The sequence below is a fragment of the Vulpes lagopus genome, chromosome 13 (assembly GCF_018345385.1).
Source record: "Vulpes lagopus strain Blue_001 chromosome 13, ASM1834538v1, whole genome shotgun sequence".
NCBI lineage: Eukaryota > Metazoa > Chordata > Mammalia > Carnivora > Canidae > Vulpes > Vulpes lagopus.
The window spans coordinates 5,562,010-5,588,359 of NC_054836.1; the positions used below are offsets into that span (position 1 = coordinate 5,562,010).

The window sequence follows — 26,350 nt, forward strand, 5'->3', positions numbered from 1 at the left end:
TCCAACAAGCCAGCCAGCCCAGCGCTAGATAGAGGAAGAGAGACAGAAAAGATAAAAGAAACAATTAGCTTTTTAACAAACTTCATATTCTACTTCCTCTGTGAAGGGGAAAAAAACTTGGCATTTGCCAGATATTGAGCATCTAATATGTTAGCAAGAGAAAACATGTAGGAGCGATTGGCTAACAAAGAAACAGACAAAACTTACTTTGTTTTCCAGCAGAGTGAGCATGTCGGGAATGAGATGAGGGTAATTCCTTCCTCGAGGCCCCTGCTTTCACTTTGAGCGCCGTGTTTACACTTACATCCAGATTTGCTGGGGCACTCCAAAATGCCCGCGCTGCTCAGGACGCCCCTTTACAGTTCATCTCAGAAGCCCCATGGACCAGGCGGCGACCTCTGGGCACCACGTGGCGTCACTGCTGTTGCCAGCACACACACATCGGGGACACCCACTTGTTACCTCAGGAACCAGGCCACCAGCAGATAACTGCTCAGATAAGTGTCCAGAGTCTCCAGCCTCTAGCATTCTCAGGTTCGAGGTTGGAAGATGCATTGAGATGAGCACCACGCAGTCAGCAGTATGGTGCGCCATTAACTTTCTGCTACTTTAATGCCTGCCTAAAGAAAAGCAAAAGGTACACAGTGACAAAGAATATTTTACTAGTGATTGTGATTGACAGTTACTGTGTACGAGGTCCTATCTTGCTTTCTAAAACTGCATCTAAGAACCCCTAGGTCAGGGGCACCTGGGTGGCTCAGTGGTTGAGCATTTGCCTTTGGCAAATCAGGTTGTGATCCCGGGGTCCTGGGATCGAGTTCCACATCGGGGTCCCTAAAGGGAGCCTGCTTCTCCCTCTGCCGTGTCTCTGCCTCTCTCTGTCCCTCTAATGAATAAATAAATAAAAGCATAAAAAAAAAAGGATTCCCTAGATCAGAATTATTTTCATTTCCTGTGAAAGCTAAAAACAAAGAAAAATTATAATTCTGCTTAAAAATGTTAACCTTACTAAATCTCATCTGCTTAATTTCTTAAAACCCAAAAATGTAAAACAAACAAACAGAAAGCATATAAATTCAGTTTGTTTTGAAAAATTACTTCATCCACATACTGTCCAACTCATAAAAACAAACCTTCCAGCAAAACGGGGCACTTTGACCTTGTTTACTGCAGGGTTTTGAAACCGCCAATTCGTAACTCCTGACGTCACTGGACACGCATTAGCACCTTTACTGCTGTTGGCTGCACGTGGAGCTACCTGGATGGTCTTCAATCGTCCCCAGTTGAACAAATCCTCTCCCAGAACAGTAAGGGTACTGGCCTTAGCATTATTAAAGCCCCAAAACTCAGATGATATCTTTTCTATGTGTCACCTCTCTGATCACTTTTATAAGAAAGCAAAAGCCTTGAACATCTGATACTTTTTAAAGTCCCAGAATCCAGACCTAGTACGGATCATTCTTTCTTCTGACTCCTTTGCCTGCCCAAGAGAGGAGCTTCCTCTGTCACCAATCACCGTATTGGCAAGAATTTCTGCCACAGAGCTTTATGAACAGAAGATCCCGACCTACTTTCTCCCAAAGAAGATTCTCACAAACTTTCTTAGAGGATAGTTTATTTTACTAAATTTTAAGAGTTTCAAAGACTACTGCATTTGAAGTTTTGACAAAGTCCTATTATTCCATTTTTAAAAATTTGTGGAATATGCTTTTGGTATTGTATTTGAATGTTGAATTTTTAAAGAAATCATTTCCTCCTGTGAGTCTGACACATTCCCCTTCAAGTTCCTCAACTCTTATTCTGGATATGTCCAAATCAAATCAAAGAATAGTGGTAATCCCTGGAGCAATTAAATTTTGAGGAACCATTCAATTTTGAGGAACATCTCCCATAACCCACCTCTTTAAATAAAACCCAATTCTGGTGCTATAACAGCAGTGCAATTTTACAGACTAACTAAAAACCCAAGTTTAACCTATCTGAAGCCAATTGATAATATTCTTTTCCTGAAACAACTTAACAAAACACCAAGTCTTCAAACTGTAGTCACCAAGAAATAAGGAACATGAAAAATAGATATTTGAGCAATTATGGCCCTTGTTGGTCAGACAGACACAGGAGAGAAAAACATCCAGAGTTAATAAAATTAATGATCTCTTGCTAAAGAACTACTTAAAAGCCCCTCCAAATGTCATGCTGTTACTATGACAACTTCAAAACTGCTTTGAGAAAATGTGAAGGATTTTAAGATCCATGATAAAACAAGTGTCATCCAGCCTGCGAGAAATTACTTTCACTTATAGCAGGCAGCAGAAAGGCTAAATGGCCATTTACAATTCTGAAATATCAGATCGTCTGTTACCTTTTGAGAGATGCTGCACTCTTCATTCAGATCATGAAAACAGTAATAAGTAAACCAACAGCTCTCTCAGTAACCGGAACCATTTTGAATTCAGTCCTGGAACTCTACCACTCCCACAGTCTATCTAGTTGTTACATTATTTTTTATAATGAAAGCAAAGTCTGATTCAATCTGAAAGGGAGGGGACAAAAAAAAAATCCCTAACCATCTCGTTTCCAAGTACAAATGGGCAGGCACACACTCACTCCGATTTTTTAGGTATCAATAACGAAACAGAAAAAGAAAACAGTATTCCCGCCCCCCTTAAAATTCCTGCTTTTAGGTATTTTGGACCGATTTATATTTTACGTAATCTTGATGGCTCAATCAGGAAGTGAAAATTTTAAGTGCGTGTGTTACAGACGGGAAGGATCATGTGACCCACAGAAAAGAAAATTATGCAGTAGACTAGCACACTAAGAAAAATAAGCTTAACAGAGTTTTTAAAAATACTGTCTTTAGGATTCACTGAGTCATGAATATAGTATGGCTTTTGAGAAATAATAATTTGTTTGGAAGCCTTGGAAATAAGCCCTCAGGACATTTTAAAAAATATTATGAGATCAAAGCAATTCACAGTAAGAAGTGAAGGTTTAATTAATAAAGCGACAGTTTCTGTGAAGATTATATTCTAAAACTCAAGGTTTATTTGAAAGGATATTTTTCGAAGTTATTTGAAGATCAGGCAATAGTAATTGTAATCAAACAAAACATCAGTTGCAGCTACATATAAATACTTATGCTTTATTTAATATATAGAGCTGTGCGTTCCTGAAGCACAAACGAGGAAACTGTTCAGATTTATCCAGCCTCCACCCAAGTTCTACAGATTTCAAGTGGCCATATTTGTATCATAGCAAATACATTCTCAAGAGGCAAACGTCAATGCATTGAAATGTTCATCTGTGGATACAAACTAGTAAAAGATAATCATGAAAATAGTATCTGAATTATTCTTTTGTGTTAAATACATCACGCCACAGACATCAGACCATGTTCATTTGCTCTGGAAATCAAAAAGTAGAAGACGAATGTTAAAAAACATTCATGACAGTAATCAACTGAGAGATGACTTGTTACAAAAACTACTTAAGACATTTTCTCTGTGCTACTTCTCTAAAATGGAGTATGTTAATGTAAAGATACTTGAAATTGGAAAGGTTTGGCCTGTGGTTGTTTCTCAATGTATTTTGTTACTGATGTTAAGAATTTATTAATACCGATAATAAACAATGAACATGGTTGAGAGTAGGTATTTGTATCTCATCGACGTTACTTTTATCACTTTAATGTTTTCCCATTTACAAAATGCTTTTTCACATTTTTATTTCAGTTTTTTAGAAAAATTTATTCCACAGCTCTGGGCAAGTGGCAGGATAAGGTCTGGGTACTGTTTGATTACTCGCTCATCTTTCTTTAATTCTTAAACATAAAAGACCGCTGGGCAAAAGAAGAAATTATTAGGAACAACAGAAGTCTTTCTGAAGGGAAGCTTGAGGCAGATTAAAAGGTAAGAAGCATCAATTCTCCAAGGTACAGTATTAAATGACATTGTGATCGCCTTACTGAACTTGCTATCATCCTGAATTAAGGAAAGTTGATATAGTTACCAAGAAATATCCCCCAAAAGATTTATAGCACAAACTAGCCCTGCCACTTGCCTAGACCATAATTTATTGAGACTAAACCTCAGAGAATATACAACTCAAATCCGTAAGTCTATAAGTCAGGAAATTAGACAAGTTAAGAGACTTAATGTTGCACACAGATGATTGACTGGCAGCTGAAACTGGACCCAAGATTTCTGACTTTCTCAGGCTAGGGCTCTTTTTCACTACATGCTGCCTCCCATGTGTAACCTAAAGGTTCAAGTAATCTCCAAAGATCAGAGCCCTGGTGGCTTATCTTCATTGTGAATAACTGAAGTAGGGTCAAGACTTAGAGGGGCTCACTCTGGACCACTTAGTCCCTAACGCACAGGCCTCCTGACCCTTGTTACTGCTGCTGTTTGGGTCCTCCATTGGTCTGTGCTGAGCATCGTACTTCCTGAGCTGGAAAGAGACAGGGCAGGTTCTGGGATGAGGGGTAAAGCTCTGAGAGATGGTGCTAGTCCCTCTTCCTGGCTCTGCACTTCCACCTGTCTATCAGAGAAAACGTCATTTTTCTCCAGTGGGAAAATCAAGACACTAAAGTAAGAAAAAACATTTGTTTTGGTTCATATCTCAGCTTCCCTGGGATTTTGGACAAATGTGAATAAGAGAATATTCTAGAAAAACTAAAATTAGTTCCTGCTTTATAACCTTCACCAAAATTAATTCTGTGAAGATTAAAGAGTTAAATGTAAATGGAGGGAAAAAAAGAATACAATTAGAAGGAATTATTTCTGAATCAGAGATAGGAAAGGAAGTAATGAAAAAGGTTACATAATGGGAATCAATCTGACTCCGTTAAAATGTTTACACTTATGTAAACAGGTATGTTTTGTATATCCAAAAGCAGCTGAAGTGAAAGGTAAAGAAAAAAATAAAATACTTGCAACACGGTAATAAACTTTTTATTATTTATAAAGGTAAAAGGTAAAAGCCATTAACAGACCATTATGCACTCCAAAATACAAAAGGCCAATTAATGTGAAAAACTGTTGAATTTCACTAGCAAACACCAAGACTTTTTTTCAGGCATCAAATTCACAAAGATGGAGAACAAAGTGAGTAAGCTAGCGGAGTGAGGTGAGGCCATCAGTTCAGGAAACTAGCGATATCTTTTTATAAGCCTTAAGACTGTTCTGACTCATAGCAGGTCTATAAATATCACCTCAAGAAACAATCACAGATACACAGAAAGATAACTGTACAAGGACACACTTATAGTAACCTAAAATTGCTATTAAATATCCAGAAGTGGAAGGGAGCATAAGACTAAGTAAATAAGACTAAATTCATGTGTTTAATGGAGAATACATAACAACAAGATATGATGCTGGGTGAAAATGCTGGATATAAAGATGTGTATGAATATGGTATCAATGTTGGTATGTAAGAAAGGAAGGGGAGAAGGAGGGAGGCAGAGACAAATGAGGAGTACAAAAGCTGATCTCCAAAAGATACTGGAAAAAATTTTAAAAGCTTAAGAAGGGGCAGAGAATTTAGATTTTTCATAACTTCTTCATAATATTGAGATATTGAGATATCACATTTTCTAAAGGAAACCTTGTTTTTAAAACTGGGAAAATGTTTCTTAAACTAATGAACGTCCTGTAAGTATTTTTCAGTCATATAGAATAATTAAAATATTTGCAAAGATCTTTTTAACAAGAGAATGCTTATACTTTATCTTTTTTTTTTTTTTATACTTTATCTTTTAAGGTTTTATTTATTTGAGAGAGAGCACCAGCGTGTGTATGCATGAGCAGGGTGAGGGGTGGGGGGTAGGGGGAAGAGAGAGAGACAGAGAGAGAGAGAGAATTCTCAAGCTGACTCCACGCTGAGCACAGAGCCTGACACAGAGCTCAATCTCACGATCCCAAGATCATGACCTGAGCCGAATCCAAGAGTTGGACACTTCACCAACTGTGCCACCCAGGTGCCCTGAAAATGTTTATACTTTATTAGGTGCAAAAAAGAAATACAAAATAATATGATCTTAAATACGCAAAAACTCACATTAAAAAGACATGCACAATATGCAACAAGATTGTTAAAAATGATTACCTTTCAGTAGTGGTACTGTGTGTGATATTTTTCCATACCTTGCATCTTTTCTACCATTGTCCTTATCATTTTTATGACAATAAATAAACACCAATATCATAACTATAGGACTGATAGATCAAGGAGACACTACTATTAAACAGTTATATTTCAAAATACAGAAGATCTATAGTCCCCCAAATCTGTCCTATGACTAAGGGAATTTTATCTTTTTCAATTCAAGAACCCAGTGGCCCATCCTTCAGAAAACAGGAACAAATCCTACTTCTTAGTTGTCAAACTGTTTTCTCCATTTAATAGGTCTGTGAGGGTCATACTGAAGCATGATGATCTCAACAGCAAGACATTATTTGGAAAATAGTGAAGAAGGTCAATGGGAGAGAGGTAATTAGTGGCAGGAAGCCCATGAAGGCAGGAGTCCAAGAAAACAACAGAAACGTCAAGACAGAAGGTTCAAGAAATCATTAGGTCCAAAATAATTCAAAGGGTCTCGAAGAGATACATGTATATATCTACATTCATACACCACCATTCATAATAGACAAAAAGTGGATGCAACCAAGTGCCTACCCACAAATGAATGGATAAACAACACGTGGTATATAAATATAATAAAATATTATTCAGCTCTAAAAAGTGAGTAAATTCTGACACATGCTACAATAAGCTTGAACCATGAGGATATTATGCAAAGAGAAATAAACCAGTCACAAAAGGACAAATATTGTATGAATCCGCTTATAGGAGGTACATAGAGTAGAGAATCCATAGAGACAGGGGCTGGGGGAAGGGAAGCAAACAGCTGGTGTTTAATATGTGTGGCATTTCAGTCTTGGTATGGACAGTGGTGACAACCATTCAATAATGTGAATGTACTCAATGCCACTGACTGGTACACTTCTAAATGGTGAAGACTGGTAAATCTTACACTGCATTTTACAATTAATAATTATACATGCATATATATTTATACTTGAGAGAAAAAAAATCATTAGAATTTTAAGTCCTAAAGAAGGCTTTTTATTTGGCATGAAAGAAAGGTTAAAGGATTCTGATTTGACATGTCAAAGGTGCAGGTATCAAAATAAAAGAGATCTTATTTCTGATATTAGATTCTTGAAGTGTAATTACAGAAGTCAGCTCAGCAACACAGAAAATCAAAACTGAGAATAAGAAGGGACATCATGTGTAACTTGAAGAGAACATACCAGACCTCTTTGCGGTTTTTTGAGACCCTCTCATTATAGCCAGTTTGAAAAATTCCCCACAACAAGGAAAGAACCTGCAAGCCCAAGCAACACGGTGACATCTCTCATCATTTAACAGGAAAGAACACAGCTATGAGGGAAACTCTGAGTAGCCTAGAAACATACTCTATTCCTTATTGCAAACTAATGTTTGAAGAACCGATCTGGGGGCCCCTCCTGGGTGGCTCAGTGGTTGACCATTTGCCTTTGGCTCAGGCCATCATCCTGGGGTCCCAGGATCCAGTCCCACATCAGGCTCCCCGGAGCCTACTTCTCTCTCTGCATATGTGTCTGCCTCTGTGTGTCTCTCAAAAAAAATAATAAATTAAATCTTGAAGAAAAAAAAAAAAAAAAGAACCAAACTGAAGAATTCTGGAGTTGACCAAAGGCCTTTTAGATAAAGCTATTTCAGAGACACAGACATCCAGAGAGCTTGCCCGGGTTCACTCAGTAATGCTGTATTTAAAGACACAAACTCCTGGAGCATGGGTATGGTTTGTTTTTGTGTTATTTATCATTTTTTTTAAAGATTTATTTATTTGAGAGAGAGAGAGAGCATGAGTGGGAAAGGCAGAAGGAGAGGGAGAGAATCACAGACTCCATGCTGAGCATGGAGCCCAAGAGAGGGCTTGATCTCACAACCCTGAGATCATGACCTGAGCTGGAACCAAGTGTTGGAGGCTTAACCAACTGTACCACCCAGGCACCCCTGTTATGTCTTATTTTTTAACGAATGCCTTATTAAAGATAAGAATATTGGAATGCAAAAAAAAAAAAGAATATTGGAATGCTCTTTCTATAAATCATTTTTTAAGTCTGTTAAAAAAATTGAGTACACAGTACATATTGCATACTATATATGAGGCTAGGTACGGTATACTGGGCTAATCTGCTGGACGGTGAGCAGGAGGTCACCACCATTCCTTCATCGGATTAGCAATTATGATTTAAAGGAGGCACAGAATGCCACTGGTACACACAGAAGGGGCTCCAATCTGGTCTACAGGAATGGAAATCTGTAAGAAGTGACACTTTTGATAACAGACACTATGGTATCATTGTGGCTAGCTTGATTGACTATGGGTCAAACAGTTTTAGGCACATTCTATGAACTAATTAACTTTCACTACAATCTTACAGAGTAGGATCTTAAAGATGAAAAACAGAGGCACAGAGCAGTCGCACAGCTCTCACACAGTTGGGTCGGACCCACCTGTGCCCTTATTCAGAATCTGCTTAAAAAAAAAAAAAAAAAAAGAATCTGCTTTGAGGAGAACCCAATCTGAGACAAGACGGGGATGCAACGTTGACCAGAACATTCAGCAAAGCGAGAGGCTGCTCTGAGTAAGATAAGTAGGACAAACAGAGCAAGAGATCTACAGGTGGAAGTGGCAGGGGCTGGGAAGCAGGGACAGGTGAGTGGGGGAAGGGTGGAGGGCAGGGAGCCCTCAGGAATCTCAGGGCGGGGGGTGGCAGGACTGAGTCCAGCACAGGTCTTCATTAAGTTCTGCCATGTGGAGTAGGAAGTACTCTCTTCTCCATCTCTGCATCAGTCACAGAGGTTTGATCACTTCTTTATGCATGGGGTGAAAACACAAACCCCACGGAGGCACCAATCAATTTGGGGACTAGAGATTACAGAAATGGGCAAGAGTTCAGGTAGAAAAGTGACACGACGTGGACGCTTTTTAGGAGCATCACTCTGGATGCTGTCAGGGAGGTGCGTGCATGTAGAACAGACCCGGGGAGACTGGCCATTGTAGGGAGAGGGCGCTAAAGCAGCAGCTGTGGTTGAAGGTGATGAAAACTAGCAGGGACACACTGGAGGCAGAGCAGATGGATTTGAGATCTTGACCAGATTTGTTTTTTTTGTGGATTTTGAAGGGGAGGAGGAGAGAAGGATTTGTCAGGAGGGCACAGGTTTCAAGCCTGAGTAACTTGCACTGGTTTGGATATGAGGTACCAGCAAGATATCAAAGTGGAAGTATCCAGTGGCATTCGAATACAAAGCATGGAACTTGGAGATAGAAAAAAAGAACCTGCAAGGGGCAACAAGCAGGATAAGCCAAAGGGGCAGCAAGGGTCCTGGAGGCCAGAGTAGGGGACACTGCTGTGAGGTCATAGAAGCTAAGAATCCAGACACAGCTGATCCACGTGGCAACAGCAGGATAGGAAGGGGACCACTGGCTTTGGCTAGAGCAGTACCAGTTTAGTCATGGGTACTAAAGCTAGCCTGGAGTACCCAAGGAAGGGGCAGGAATGAGGGAGGAGAGGCAACAAATATGGCAATTTTTCTACAAAGTCTGGCCCTGGCAGGAGAAGTGAATGGAGAGGGGAATCAAGTGTGTGCGCACACGTGTGTGTGTTTTATTAGTAAGGCATACGTGTGTGTGTGTTTAATCAGTAAGACATGTAGAGGGTTAAATGCACACAGGGAGAAGTGAATGGCAGGTATTGAGAAAGATTGGCTCTGAGAAGGTGAGGGGGGCCCGGGGGCTGGTATCCAGAGCTGTGGGCATGAGGACGGACCCCTCTCCCACTGCAAGAAGAAGCAAGCAGAACAAGGCTGGCACAGACGAAGTGTGTGGACAGGGCAGGAACCCAAGGGAGCTCACCTCTGGCTTCTTTATGCTTTGTGACACGGGAGGGGTTGCAGCTACAGAGAAAAGGAAGTGGGGTGGGGGAGTAAACAAGCAGTGTGTGCAGGAGCTGCTGGGGGACGAGACAGGGCTAGGATGGCAGGGAGGACAAGTTACTTTCTGGAATGTGTTTCTCCCATATGTCAACTCAGGAAAGCCTGAGGCCAGAACTCTGCACCTGTGGCATTTACCCAAAAATACGGAGAACATAAAAACTCAGTTACTTTGAGCAGACCTCGTGAGAAGTCTTGTCTTCAATACTGTAAGATCAGGTAAGTCAGCTTGTAATAATGTCAATGCTTCTCAGGCCTTAACCACATATGTACAACAAAGACAAACATTTCACACAGCCTATGATGGCCATCCTGTGACGATGTGTAGGAAGTTCCTATTTCTTTCTACGGGCGAACTTGGTTAGTATGTGTAACCAAAACATCGTTATTTCACCTGGAATTACATCATCAACAGTGCATTAGCAACCTTCATGTTTGGCCTGAGCTGGATTTTGCTTTTGGGTATCATCAACCCTTCTACATGTGCACACAGGGTTACAGTGACGGTCAGACACGTCCCTCCTTCCAAAGTCCTTCGGGGAAGACTAATGGGCAGAAAGGCCTGTCGTGGCCACTTTTCCCATACTCGGCTCTAGTTCTTGCTCTGGCCAGGAAATCACTAGAGAAAGCAAAAACAGGGGCCAGGAGCTGAGCACAACCGTACAAGTCCAAACATAGGCTAGGGAAGGTGGTATGTTGAGTGAGTGGATGTGTTTTACTTGAGTTACCTGAGCAAAGCAAGAGGGGAAGACATGAACTTAAAAGAATATCTTTCCTTATAAAATCTTTTTACAGAGACAAAAGTAATTCTAGGAATTAGCATAAAGTGCCTCTTGTATTTTGGGGCATATATCTCCCAAGGAGCTCAAAAGAAAATCCTTTAGTTCTACACCCTTTTGGGGGAGAAAGGGAATTAACAGTAAAATCTAACCAAGCCAACCAACTGGGAAGTCTCTTATGAATAGGGAGGTACCTGAATCATCACAGGATAATGGAATCTACTTTTGCTTTCTGGCTTTTCTTTCTTAAAAAAAAAAAAATCCTATTCGTGCATATTTTCATCATGAAAGTAATATAATGACCAAAAGTTCCTTAGTGCTCACTATGACCTGGCACTGCTCTAAACCTATACTTCCTTCAGACACTCTTATTCTTTGGGTTTCAGGGCAAAGCACAGAGGCGTCAAGTCCTTTGCCTGAAAGGACTAGGAGAGCTGATATCCCAACCCAGACAGGCCAGCATCAAGGTCCTGAACTCAGCTACTGCAAAACTGTTTTTTTTTGGCGGGGGGGGGGGGGGGGGGGGGCGTGGAATCCCTGGGTAGCTCGGCGGTTTGGCACCTGCCTTTGGCCCAGGACGTGATCCTGGAGACCTGGGATTGAGTCCCACATCAGGCTCCCTGCATGGAGCCTGCTTCTCCCTCTGCTTATGTCTCTGCCCCCCTCTCTCTCTCTCTCTCTCTGTCTCTCATGAATAAATAAAATCTTAAAAAAAACCCACTTTTTTTTAGCTTTAAAATTAATTTATTTGAGAGCAAGAGCACACAAGCAGGGGAAGAGGCGGAAGGAGAGGGAGATCTGGCACTCTGCTGCTGAGCAGGGAGCCCGACATGGGGCTCAATTCAGGAACCCTGAGATCATGGCCTGAGCCGAAGGCAGATGCTTAACTGACTGAGGCACCCAGGTGCCCTTACTATGTAAAAATTGTTTACCAAAATCTTGCCAAGTAGAGATTCTACTCATAGGCAAGATTTGTTTCAAGTCAGCAAACCTATTTTTGCATACAGTGTGCACAAGTTATTAAAACAAACTTTTCTCCACAAGCTTCTCTACATTATGAAATAATTCCCTCTTACGAATAGTACTTTTTAGAGGTGCCTGCTTGGCTCAGTTGGTTAAGCATATGCCTTCGGCTCAGGTCAGGATTCCAAGGTCCTGGGATGGAGTCCCCTATCGGGTTATCTGCTCAGTAGGGAGAGTCTGCTTCTCCCTCACCTTCCACCCCTCCTGCTGCTACTGCACACTCTCTCTCAAATAAAATAAAATCTTAAAAAAGAGTAATATTTTTTTTAGTCTGACCCACACTTAATTTATGAGTTCCAAATCAGTCATGTTGAATCCATGCATATCATTTTCAAACCAGAAAAAAATCACTGTTTAGTTCTCTGTGAAGTTGCCTGCAGGCTGAGGCTGGATCTCACAGATTTGATAGAATTATTTCTTTGTAGATAAGAGCATTATATTTAATGGGAATGCTGGGACTTCTGGAAGCCTCAGCTGGGTTAGCACTCAAAAAATGGCCCTCATACAGTGTCTGTCAGTGACTTTTGATGCAAATGTTCCATGATATAGAAGTCCAAGACTGCCAGCCTCTTGAGGTTTATTAAAGCTAACCAATATGAATCTATTTCCTAGACTTAAGTGCATGCCACATGTGGTCTACACAAACATTCTTCAGTTTCCTCTGAACTAGACCAACACATATATGGACGACTGATTTCAACAAAGTTGCTAAAACAATTCAACGAGGAAAGTCTTTTCAACAAATCATACCGGAACAACTGGGGAAATACGCAAAAAAAATTACCCTTCACCTCTATCTTACCTGATACACAAAAAATTGATCTATGATGGTTCGTAGACCAACGCACAAAAGTTTAAAACATAAGATCTCAAAAAGAAAACACAGAAGGATATCTTTACAATCTTGGGAAGGCAGAGTACTTAGAAGACAGTAAGTATAGATAATATAGGAGGAAATTTTGATTAATGAAGTGACTTCAGAATTAAAATCATCTGCTCAACAGGGGCATCTGGGTGGCTCAGTTGGTTAAGCATCCAACTCTGATTTTGGCTCAGGTCAGGATCTCAGGATCCTCAGATCCAGTCCTGCGTTGGGCTCCCAGTTCACCAGGGAGTCTGCTTCTCTCCCTCTGCCCCTTGTCTCTTTTAAATAAATAGATTAAGTCTTTTCAAAAAAATCTTCTGCTCATCAAGACATTTTTAAGAATATAAACGGTAAGCTACAGACTGGTGAATATAATTACATCACAATTTTCTGAGATAAGGGGGATACAGATACAAATATCTCCAGGTTTTTTATATACATAAAATCTACAAATGAATAACAGTAAGAAAAACAATGCAAAATAAAAATGACCCCCACAAAAATTTAAAAATGGGTACAATATGAAATAGATACTCCAAAAAGGAGGATCTACAAATGTCCAGTAAGAACATGTTAGTCATCAAGGAAATATAAATTAAAAATCACAATGAGAAACCACTTCATATCCAGAATAAAGGCCAAAACCAGAAAAACCAGTAACATACAACTGCTGAGAAGGAATTAGAGAACCTAGAACTCTCATCCACTGCTGGCTGGAGTGTCAAACAGCAATTACTTTGGAAAACTGCTTGGAAGTTTTTCATAAAGATAAGGATGCACATCTGGGATGGCCCAGCCAATCAAGCCTAAATCTAAAACAGGATGTGAGTGAGGGAGAACATGCTCTCAGCACCTTAATATTCACAACAGCCAAAAAGATGAAGGCAACCCAAATGTCTGTCAATGGGAAAATGGAGTGACAAATTGGGTCTATTCATATAACAGTATAGAAAGAATGAACACCCAATACACAACACAGAACTGGGGTGAAAGACCAAACTGAGAGAGTACATGCTCTATGATCCCATCTATATGAAGGTCAAGAACAGGAAAAAAAAAATTCTATAGTGACAGAAATCAGAAAGCATTTGCCCTGGATGGGGGGCATGAGAGAACCCGGATGGCAGACATGTTCTATATGTTAACTACAGTTTGGTTATGTGAGTATACTTGACATTGGTGTGTTCCACCACATGTTAATTTTACATCTATTAAAAAGGAGGTTTGGTGGTGCCTCCCTGATGCAGTTGGTTAAGCATCTAACTGTTGATGTCAGCTCGGGTCGTGATCTCGGGGTTCTGAAATTGAGCCCGCATCAGGCTCCACATGGAACCTAAGATTCTCTCTTCCTCTCCCTCTGCCCCTACCACCCAACCCCCTCTCTCAGAATAAAAGTGGTAGAGAGGGTTGGTAGGGCTCCCTAAATGTCTTCTTATCCTCAAGTCCTCCTGAAGAATGTGATTTGATTTGCACCCCCTGGCCCCACCAAAAGGAGACTGTACCTGAACTTCTATCAATAATAAACAACCAGTTTGACAGCTATCATGGTTGTCTCTCTTTTTTTATTTTTTTAGTTTATTTATTCATGAGAGGTATAGAGAGAGGAAAGAGAGAGAGAGAGAGAGAGACAGGCAGAGGGAGAAGCAGGCATGAGTGGGACTCGATCCCGGGACTCCAGGATCAAGCCCTGGGCCGAAGGCAGGCACTAAACTGAGCCACCCAGGGATCCCTGGCTCTCATTTCTTTGGGACACCTATACAAGGTATTATCTCCAAGGGAAAAGAAGGAACTCTCTAGGTTTCCTCTCATCCAATGGTAATAGCCAATTAACATTCCAGGTTCCATAACCAGTGTAAGAGTGTTCTAAAAGCTCACAGGGCAGCCCTGGTGGCTCAGTGGGTTTAGCGCCGCCTCCAGCCCAGGGCGTGATCCTGGAGATCCGGGATCGAGTCCCACATCAGGCTCCCTGCGTGGAGCCTGCTTCTCCCTCTGCCTGTGTCTCTGCCTCTCTCTCTCTCTCTCTCTCTCTCTCTCTGTGTGTGTGTGTGTGTCTATGAATAAATAAATAAAATGTTTAAAAAAAAATAAAAGCTCACAGAATGTCCTTTTTAGGTTCATCATTTTTCAGTATACTACTGATAACCTGTATTCAACACATTCCTCACCTCCCGAAGGTTACAGAGGATAGATGGAAGAAAGTAAATACGGGAAGAAAGGTACCTAGAACAGGCTGATGATAATTGTTCTAGCCAACAGCAGAAATAAAATTAGAAGCATGTCCTGCTTGCCTGGGAGCTCAGGACAGTTCAGTATTTTCTGTATCTGCTTCTGGGGGGCATGGCCTCAGAGGGCTTGCTCTTGTATCCAGAAGTGTCCAAAAGGCTCTCAGCTGGTAAACAACTTACAGGAAACAGAAGTCAGACACCAAAGGATCTTTAGGATCTTCAGGTACCTCTATGCCATTGCACAAAGAATAATCAATATCCAACTGTACTACTTTGCAAATTCTAGAGATAGATTCGGGACTCTTGGCACTATACCAGAGATCAGATAGGTCTGAGAAGATTCTGTTTCCAGTTCAATCATGTCGAGGCACCTGTCCCTAACTATGGAGGACCTCTGGGGAAGATCTCCAGGGATTTTTCACAAGAAAATGGCTTTTTTTTCCCCAAATAAAATGAGGGAATGATAAAGTGAGAAACATCAATTCAGAGTTTCTTCTAAGTCACAAACGGATACCGCTTGCATCAGGGAAGTTAAAGGACTCATTAGTTAACATCTAATATTTCCCCTCTTCATTGTATGTACTATGAATTTTCAGGAACTACACAACAACAGAAAGGAATGATCAATAAGATTTTGGAATTTTTTTTCACAAAGAAAATGGGAGGGAAGAATAGGAGATGCTTCTTACAAGAAAAGGGAGAAGTGTAGAGGTCTATCCCCTAAGGAATATAAGTTATAGAGATGAAGAATAGGAGATTATCTCAGGAACTCCTATGCCAAAGGGCAGAGAAGAAATTTAAAAGTAAGCATATTCAGATTTACATTTGTATTAAGATCAGGAACAACTATCACTACTCATATAGATTTTTTTTAATACCCAAGTTGAATGTTTTACAAGATGCATCTTTTCTTCAAGCAACAAAGCTAGAAGAGCCTGAGAGGGCTTTGTGATTAATGGTTGGCCTCCATGGCGGGAAAGCATTATCTATGTAATAACATCAGCTCATTGTTCCTAGCCAGCCAAGTTATTTGAAGGATTAGCCTCCCCAAACCCTAATACCCATTGTAGTTCTTGTGCAACCCCATCATATCTTTTCCCGAGCTAATTTAATTCTCTAGACATACTTCTGACAAATCAACAAATCCAAGAACTTCCCATTCATTAGGAACTGAATGTTCACAGGCCCCAAATATGTACTCTAATGGTATTAGGAGGTGGGGCCTCTGGGAGGTGTTTAGGTCATGAGGGTGGAGCCCTGAGGAATGAGGTTAGTGTGCTTATGAAAAAGACCCCAGAGCTCCCTCACCCCTTCCACCATGAGAGGACACAGCAAGAAGACAGCTCTCTATGAATCAGCCTCCAGAACTGTGAGGAATAAACTTCTGTTGTCTGTAAGCCATGCAGTCTATGGTACTTTATTACAGTAACCTACACTGACTAAGACAGCATTTCAAAATGGTGGTGAGGGCACATGAAAGACCCCACTATATACAGACCCCATCTATATATAGATATAAAAAAGGATATACAGCCACAACAATAAAAACACTATCAGGAGCCTGAGAGATTTCAACAAATGTTTGAAAGTCAGAACTACTGACTTGTAAAAGCTGAGCACAGGCAGACAGATCCAAAAGTTCTCTGACAGGACTGCCACTGAGGAGGAGGAAAATTGACTTCCCCAGGGAAACCCCAAAGAGGCTCTAGACTCAGAAAAGGCAGGTAAAGTGTGGGACAGAAATGGCCAGAACAGAAGATTAACTGGAAAGTCCAGTATCAACAATCATGCATTCCATGTCTAACTCCTGTCTTTATTAGAAACAAAACTGAGAGGCCCCCCAGGCAAAAACTAAAAATTAAAAATTCATTCTCTAAAGAAACTAAACAAAATGTCTGGTGAGGACCGATCAGTTAGTATGGTTCTGAGAACACCAAAGTTAAGCCCTCTGCACCCGGACACTCAGTGGCTCCCCAACACGAGGGCAGGATGCGCCACATGCATAGAGCCCCATGAGCCTTCATGCCACATTGTCTTTACACAAATGGAGAGTCAAGGATGGAAATACAACTCAAGAAAGCCTACAGCGTCAAAGTGGAAAACCAAGATAAACAACAAAAAGACCGTGGGAAAAACAGAAAATTCAAGGAAGAAAAGATATTTTAGAAAGAATTCAAAAAACAGCTCTAATTAGTGTCCCCAGAAATATTTAAGAAGCAATAATTACATCTGTACAACAAGAAAAACAACACAACGAAATACCACAAGAAATAACAATCCAAGAAAAAGATCTACCAAATTAAAACTGTGGCCCTCCAAAGTCTGAGTGAACACCACGTGCATGCGCCTGGGTACCATAACCTCACAGCTGTGATTCCAGTGACGTAATTCTACCACACTGACGATACCTAACCTAAGATGCGCTATATTTACAACAGTCTGAAGTTAAAATTGCAGATGTAGAACATGTTCACAGTAAGAAGACAGGGATACCAAGACCTACTGTTCAAGAAAACCTTTTCAACTCCTCCGCTAGCCTGCAAGATGACCTGTAAGCTTCTCTCAATACCTGTCTGTCCTTTCCTGCAGAATGAGAGAAATCAAAGGTGGTGTTTTACAGTGACATAATGAAGACTCCTGGAAAGCATAACTAAGGAAGAACTAGCTTAATGTGAACACTTCAAGGTATTAAAACATATTAATAAGGTACATGTGCAATCTTCTCTGTGAACTTCACAGAGAACATAAACATCCCTCCCATCTGGGTGACTTGGATACTGTCCTTCCTGAAAGTAGAGAGGGAATGGAGTATTGGTTCAAAACTGTTCTAGTCCCAAAGCTCTGTTATTAGAACCAAAAATTCTGTAATGCCCTATTTATTACTACTCTAAAATAAAATAAATAGTAACTAGTATACATATAATTTTTAAAAATAAACATAGTATTCTAAATGTAAGATAAAGGAGAAAGTAAAATAAAACCAATTTATAACAAAATACTGCATATTCAATACACAAATAATTTTTAGGTCTAATTAACTATGTAATGAAATAGATGCTTGTAACTTACTTATAAGGAGTAAGCTTAGATTGCGAGAAGCCAAATAAGAAGCCTTCCATCTTGAAAGTGCTGGAAAACAAAATAGGGGCAATATGGGTGGACAACAGGAGGAGAATGAGTATATTTCGTTTATGAAAGAAGTATGTTAAAGTTAACTTGTGTTCTCACATAAAATGGAGTTGGGCCTACAATCAGGTAATTATAAACTGATTTTTATATCCAAAATGGCAGTTGAAAATCATGTGGGATACAGGACAATTCTAAAATCTCTGACTCTCAACCACTAAAAAACAAAAACAAAAACAAAAACAAAACAAAAACACCACCCTTCACCATAGAACCAAACACTACCTCATTTCTATTATGTCCCCTAGGGGGCGGTACTGTTCCTGCAAGGACCCCTGGGGCTAGATGAGCGTCGGGCGTCAGGCGTCTGGCTTCTAGCTCTCCTGTTTTACCACAGAGATCAACTCCTGAGGGACAAATCAGCAACATACTTAAGAAATATATTCATTTGATGTGGAAAATGACTATGAAGAAATTAATTTAGGCTAGGCGTATGCCATTAACTAGAGCCATAGTCGACATTATTTCCTCTTCTTGAATTCAAGATAATTGGTTACTCCATATAGAATATGGAGTGAAAAACTCTACCTTTATTTATGCAGCACAAAGTGACTTGGATTTCAGAATCTTTAACATTCAAATCTGGTCATTAATAATAAAAAGGGGGTTTTTCATAGAACTCTACAATTCTCATTTCCTCAAAACAAGAATTAATGCATTCTTTCACATGTGGTCATTACAGGAAGGGGGGGGAGCCATTTACTGTAAATGCTTTTCTGATGCAATTCCACCACCTCTTTCAAAGAGAGAATTCATCCAAGAAGCCTTAGTCACTTTTTCAAGAAAAATGCCACAGCACTGAATGTACACAGACTAAACCACACGCCTGAGCAAAGAAGCTGAGCAGATCCCACCACCAGAAAACATGGAGAGAGGAGAGGCAGGGCAGCAGGGAGGGAGCAGGGACCTCCTGTCAGAACACATTAAGCAGTAGATCTCAGAATTTGGCCTTTAATAAAGGGAAAAATCTGACACACATTTAACATTATGGTTTCATAAATCAGATGCAAACATCGATTTCTCCCTGCCCAACTTTTAAAGCATACTTCCTAAAAATATAAGACCTCAGCTCTAAACCAGGAAGCTTTGTGTAATTAGTATCTTAGCAACTATAGTTATTTCGTTCAAAGAAATTTCATCCGCAGAAAGAAAAACGGAATTCTCACTTTAATATATGAAAATGAAACTATGTTTTTAAGCGGGTGGATTTTCACATTAAAAGGATATACACCGACGAACACTATAAAGCAATTCAGAGGGAAAAACTTAAGACACGTAGTTCTGAGCTCTTCTCAAAGAGAGGACTAATTCTTCTAAAACCTCAAATCCACCCAAAGGAAAAAAAGGAATGAGTTCTCCAATTTATTCTTACCTGAATCACCATTAATTCTTCTAAAAGCCAGATGCACCTACTTGTTTCTTTGCAGAGTGAACGCAAAGCCCAAAGCCAAGCAATCACCCAAAACTCAAAGCAGTGTGCTGCTGGAGCCGAAAATCCCCTTGATGAATGAAACTGCACATCGTAATATCCACTTTCTGAGCCAGCTATTGGTTACCAGAAGGCAGAGCGTGTGGAAGTCTGATTTGCCCCCTCCAGGGCATGCCTCTTTTATATTCCATCTCAGAAAACACTACAGACATACAGCTCCAGAATCAGTCAAAACTAGAAAGGGTTCGTTTTTCGGTAACATTTTCTTTTAACACTACGGAAACCACAGGGAGACCAAACCACAGTGAGATTCTTCTACTAGGCAATGCCAACGCAAGAAAGAATTATTATGTCAACATTGGTGATTTACAAATTAATCTCAAACCACTGCTGAAGTTTCTCGTGTTCTGTGACTGCTTATGAGTTATATGTAGGTATAGGCATGGTACGCATTATTTTTAAGTCAAGAATTCTGAGCCATGGTTTGGAGGCTCAAATTTAATCTTTGTGCTACACTAATAAGGATCAACCAAGAAATTAAAACCAAGAATAATGAAGCAATGGTGTAAACCAATCTTTCTAGAATTAGGGTTTTCAGCATGTAGTCCTTGAGCCATGTGCATTAGAATGACCTGAGATTGGACTTCGAACTCTCTGGGGTAAGGGTGCTTGGATGTCTCAGTTGGTTGAGTATCTGACTCTTGATTTCAGCTCAGGTCATGATCTCAGGGTCCTGAGACTGAGCCCTGAGCTAGGCTTTTGCTTAGGATTCTCTCTCTCCCTCTCCCTCTGTCCCTGACCCTCCCCTAACCCTTTCTAAAAAATAAAGAAATCCTTAAAAAAAAAAAAAAAGGCCTTTCTGGGGTATAGCCCAGGAATCTGTATGTTAACTAGATTCTAGGTTAGTCTTACATACTTTTAAAGTTTGAGAACTACTCTTCCTGTCAATAGAACTGAATAGCTGATTATAGTGGTGGCCACTTTCTTTTCTTATTCAGTTATTTTGTCTCTCAGATTACCGTTGAAATCAGAAGCAATGAGAACACGAAAGCCTCCTTAGAATAATTAGTGGCTTTAATTCCGGGGGAAGGAGAGCCAGTCTGGGTTTAGCTGACCACGCCCCGCCCCACCACCCCCACCACCTATCACCTCATTAAAAGAGAAAAGCTCAAGCTGCATAACCTGAAAAATGCAGTACTCAAGGCTGAAATGAACATTAACGTTAAAAGATGCTACTACTGGAAAACAACAAAAAATACACTGCTAAAAACAAGAGAAGAAAATGAAGGAGAGAGGACACACATATGTTTATTGACTGCTTACCACGTCCCAGGCACCAGATCAAGAACTTTCCATCAGTTTGTTTGCCTCAGAAGTCTCACCAAAAAACGACTTCTTCAGAAGGGTACAAACAAAAACAAAAAATAAAAATTAAAAATAAAATAAAAATTTTAAAAAAATTTTAAAAAAGGGTACAAAAACACAAATTCGAGAGTCTACATCTAATAGCAAGGACATGCCAGCAATGCATTCTCTAAGCTGGACTTCGTATTGGTCTCCAGTGCTCACCTCCACCCCCATTATCTTCTCCACATAATAGATTTTTTAAAAGATTTATTTATTTATTTATTTATTTATTTATTTATTTATTTATTTATTTATTTCCACACGAGTGGGAATGGCAGAGGGAGAGAAACTCAGGTGGACTCCCTGCTGAGCACTGGGAAGCCCTGATGCTGGGGCTCAATGCCACAACCCTAAGATCACGACCTGAGCCGAAATCAAGAGTCAACTGACCAAGCCCCATCACCAAGCACCCCTGCATGATAGACTTTTTTAAAAAGGAAACTGAGAAATGTATTTGAAATGATGCCATTTTTCCATAGTTCTTGCTTTTGGTACCTTCTTTGTCCAACCTAACATTGTGGGAACTTCCAGAATATTTACAATAGTTTTCAACCACCTGTATCTCTACTTTGGTCAGCTTACTTCAGTCCAAAGTGCTGGGGGCGGGGGGGGGGGGGGATCCAATCATTATAACATGAACAGTAAAATAAATGTTTTTTGAACAACGCCAGCAAGTGTGAAAATTGTTTTACTTTAATAAAAAGGATTTTACCTTTTCCTCCAATACACATGAAGTTTCTAAAGAAATTTCCTGGATAGGGGGACCCCTGTCAGAAAACAGTACACTTAGAAATAAGCTCTCCAGTGTGACCCTCTGTGTTTCAGGTTGACCAGGCACTCGGACTTCTGACAGTAAGAAAGCTGACCTTATACCTTCAACTTTTTACTCTAAGCTGATCTAGCTATTTGACATTCCAGGTATTTTGTCTAACAGGAAAATTGGGATCTGTAAGGACAGCAGTTCTCAAACTGTACATTAAGCACTGGAACCACTTTTATTCCCCAAATGAAATCTTAGGATAAAGTCCAGCATGTACCTGAGATTAAAGTGCAGCATCCTTAGTTGATGTGGTGGACTAAAGGGTAGAAAGTCCCTCCTTGGGGGCTTATTTGGGCCCACTTTTTCATCATCCCCCAAGGTGTCTAGTAAGACAACACTGCCAAGCCACAGGAGCTCTATTTTTTAAAAAGATTATATATGTATGTATGTATGTATGTATGTATGTATTTATTTATTTATTTATTTAATTTATGAGAGACAGAGAAAGTGGAGGGAGAAGCAGATGGAGAGAGACAAGCAGACTCTGTGCTAAGTGCAGAGCCTGATGCAGAGCTAATCCTAAGACCCTGGGATCATGACCTAGGCTGAAACCAAGAGTCAGATGCTCACCCAACTGAGCCACCCAGGTATCCCCCAAGGCTCTATTTTATCCCTTCTCATACCTTGGTGACTTTTTAAAACTCATACGTTATTTAATTCTATGTATGCCTTGTGTCTTAGAGTTGGGCACACATAAAAATCTTTTTTTAAAGTGTCAAGTCATATTTCAAACGCTCCTTAAACTACATTCAACTTGGGAATTCTATTTCATATTTGGCTTATGTGGACTAACATAAAAATCATGGTCTCTATTTGTATCTCTTTGGCAACAATATCCTTAGCATGTTTTCAAGTACAAGGTCATTCTTTTTAAAGAGAAGGAGAAAGAATTTCAAGCACGCTACATGCTCAGTACAATGCCTGACGCAAGGCTTGATCCCCACAACCCTAAAATCACAACCTAAGCCAAAATTGCCTAACAGAGTGAGCCACCCAGGCACACCCAAGGTCATTTTATAAACACAAAATTTTGTCAAAAGAATGCATTTTATTTTATTTTATTTTATTTTATTTTATTTTATTATTTTTAAGAGAATGCATTTTAAATGAATAAGAACATCATCAGGACATATAAGATCCCTTGCTGTGATTCCACCTTCATCATTGGGTATCAGCTTGCTACAGATGGTACAAGCTTCAGACTATACACTAAAATGCAAGCCAAAAAAAAAAAAAAAATGTTACCTTGAGATTTAACATGAGCAAAGAATTTAAAGTGTTGCTAGGTAATCATTATTTTAAAAAGCGTAATACCAGATCAACACACAGAAGAAAGACTGAAATGCCTTCATGAAAACCCAAAGCCTCATATATTCTGGTAACAGTCTTATTTAAAAAGGTTAATGAACCTCCTCAGGCAAAGACCTCACCATTTCCAGTGTTTATGCAAGACAATGGCCAGAGTGAAGGAGCTGTCCTGAGTTACCTAGGACCACCAACTTGAATCAGGGAAAGGCCCCAACGTTTTGTCCCTCAGAACACACAGTGTTTAAAAGTAGCAAACTCTATGTCCAAGACAGCCTCATAAACATTCACATAGGAATAAAAGTGACTTGTCATTTCAAAATTCATGATTAAATTAACCGTGTTTCTCATTTCAAAATACTGTGGATTTTCATTTTAATTTACTATTAAAAACACGGAAGTATTCTAGTAGTACATAAGATGATTTTAAAATAGTCAACGTCTTTTCAGGGACAAAAAGCATGGTTAAGAGAAATAAGGGCTGTAAATAATCCTCAAACACCTGGTTACTTTCCCCAAATATACCTATGCTGGTGCTTTAGAACTGGGGTATTTTTCTCTAAGGAATGATGCTGCTAGTGATAGTATCCAGGTCACGCCACAGAAACTTACTTTACTTATGATGTGTCTGTTATACTATATACCTGAAATGAAATATATGTTGTAACTGTTTCACAATACTAGTAATTATAGGGGCACCGGGCTGGCTCAGTGGATGAGCGTCTGCCTTCGGCTCAGGCTGTGATCCTGGGATCCTGTGATCAAGTCCCCAGAGGGAGCCTGCTTCTCCCTCTGCATATGTCTCTGCCTCTCTCTCTGGATCTCTCACGAATAAATAAATAAAATCTTTTTTAAAAAATACCAGTAATTATATAAGGAATAAACTAATAGAACTAAGAATGATTTTTATTTTTCTGTATGCAAATGTATAAGAAAATTTAATCAAAAGAGGATCATCCACACTAAGACACTTAAGATTATCTGAAAGTTGATGACGCTGGTTATTATGCCTCATTTTATTCTTTCAAATATACTACATTCTTTTCCCTTGATAATAACTCTACCCTTGAGCTTATAGCTATGACTAGCATCACTGGGGTCTCTCCAAATGTGAACACAGGCAAGAGAGAAAAAAAGCTTAGAAAAAGATTTACTTGAAATATATAAAAGTGTGGGAATATGTATGGGTGGAATTTATGAACACTAAAACCTATAAAACAGGGCAGGAAGAGAAGAGAATTTAATAGAGTTCCATCAAGTAAGACGGGGAAGTGTTGGATTAGATTTCTTAGCTGAGTCAGGACAGCCTGGTTGTTGTATGGAGCGAGGGGTATGGGAGGCTGACCATAGGCAATGTGCGAGTGGTCACGGGAGTAACTAGAATGTGTGCGAAGCAAGTGTTTATAATCTGGGAGGGCTTTGTGTGGTAAACCTGGTAAGAATTTGGTTGTCAATCTTTGAAAAGAAGCAATTTATTTGGCCTGGCTGGTGACTCAGTCAATAAGAACAGAGTCAAGGCTCAGCATGGGGTAGTGAGTGGTCTGTGCTTAGCTTCAGGGTCACAGGGCATGAACAGCTGTAGGCTCCCGAACAAACAGTGCTGGCCAAGAGGAATAAACCAAGCCTACAGATAGCACAGTATAACAACTCTCTAGTTCTAACAAGAACTCTCTAACAGTCATTTTTCTGTAGGACCCTATTAATTCATTATTTAATTGGAAAGGGGTGGGATGGAATAAAAGTTAGGGATCACAATCTGAAAAATTAGTTACAATTATCATACCTAACCTTCCACTATGTCCTGAAAATGACCACTGGGCCCTGTCCTGTAGTGGTATGAGCTCCATTCAATTTTTAAGTAAGCTCTACACCCAATGTGGGGCTCAAACGCACGACCCTGAAATCAAGGGTTGCACACTCCATGCACTGAACCAGCCAAGTGCCCTGAGCTATGTTCATTTTTAATGTCACAAATGTGCTAAAAGTAAACCTGAAATGCAGTAATATTTAAAGGCCTTTTAGATGACAACACAAACTTCGGTCTTACTAAATATAGATGGACTGCATTTTTGAATGTGAGTATGAGCATGAGTGTGACTGTGAGTGTCTAAAGCTGGTGAATTCCTGTTCTGTTACCATCTGTGCCACAAACAGTTAGCCTCTTTTACACTCTGATACCCTGATGCATTCTGAACATCCTTCCCAGCAAATTAGTTCAAACTCCATCTCTTCTTTCCCTCTCTAGAAAATATGTAAAAATGCAACTGACTATGCCCTTAATTCATTACCAAAAAGTATTTATTTTAAAGTTAAAAAAAAGAATTCATTCTCGGTGCTTAAACTTTCCTAGACAGACAGGAAAATAAGTAAAAATCAACACTATTTTTTGTAGCACGGTTACCTTTCCTTACCTTAGCTACCAGGTCCACAGGTAAGAAATCAACACAGCGCTGTTTAAGTACTGAGCAAACACAACGTGCTTCTCCACAGTCAAAGAAGAAGGAAGTACTATTTCTCTTCTTACACCATCTGAGTTAAGAAGGCCAGTTCAGAGGCATCTGGGTGGCTCAGTCAGTTAAGTGTCTGCTTTGGGCTCAGGTCATGATCCCAGGGTCCTGGGATCCAGCCCTGCGTCGGGTTCTCTGCTCAGCTAAGAGTCTGCTACTCCCTCTCCTCCACCTCCTCCCCGGACTTGTGCTCTCTCTCTCTCTCTAATAAACAAATAAAAACTTTTAAGAAATAAAGCGGTCAGTTTTAATGAATCCTGAAATGAAAGGGAAACCATGTTTAGATCTTGGCCTGACCTCTCCACCTTGGCCACATAATTTGAAACTTTCCTCATGAAAGTGCCTTGTGGCCAAACATAATTATCTTTCAAACCTAAATTATAAAAAATTAATGCATAACGATACACTGTATCAGAATAGCTCAGAGTTAAGTTATCAGAATAGCTCAGGATAGTTAAGTTATCAGAGTTATCAGAATAGCTCAGGATTCTTTCAAAATGCAATGTAAAACTCCTAGAACTAAGTCAAAATTTGAAGCTTAGGTATATTGTGACAATGCTTTCCCACACTCTGCTTATATGTACATTCTCCAAGAAGCCCTATTAAAAGTAAGGCAATGGTAGGGGTGCTGGGCTGGCTCAGTCAGAAGAGCATGAGACTTCTGATCTCAGGATAAGTTTGAGCTCCACATTGGGTGTAGAGCTTACTTAAAAGTAAGTAAGTAAACATTAAAAAAAAAAAGAAATATGGCAAT

General features: G+C 39.9%; 1 long non-coding RNA gene across 1 annotated transcript in view; it reads right to left on the reverse strand.

Moving 5' to 3' along the window:
- The window catches only part of LOC121474710, a 141,070-nt gene that overhangs the window by 58,487 nt on the left and 56,233 nt on the right, over window positions 1–26,350 (reverse strand). Inside the window, exons 5-7 of the long non-coding RNA XR_005983485.1 lie at window positions 18,354–20,952; window positions 18,012–18,071; window positions 208–620 (exon numbers count right to left, since the gene is read on the reverse strand). This is a non-coding gene — a long non-coding RNA (uncharacterized LOC121474710). The remainder of the gene's footprint in view (window positions 1–207; window positions 621–18,011; window positions 18,072–18,353; window positions 20,953–26,350) is intronic.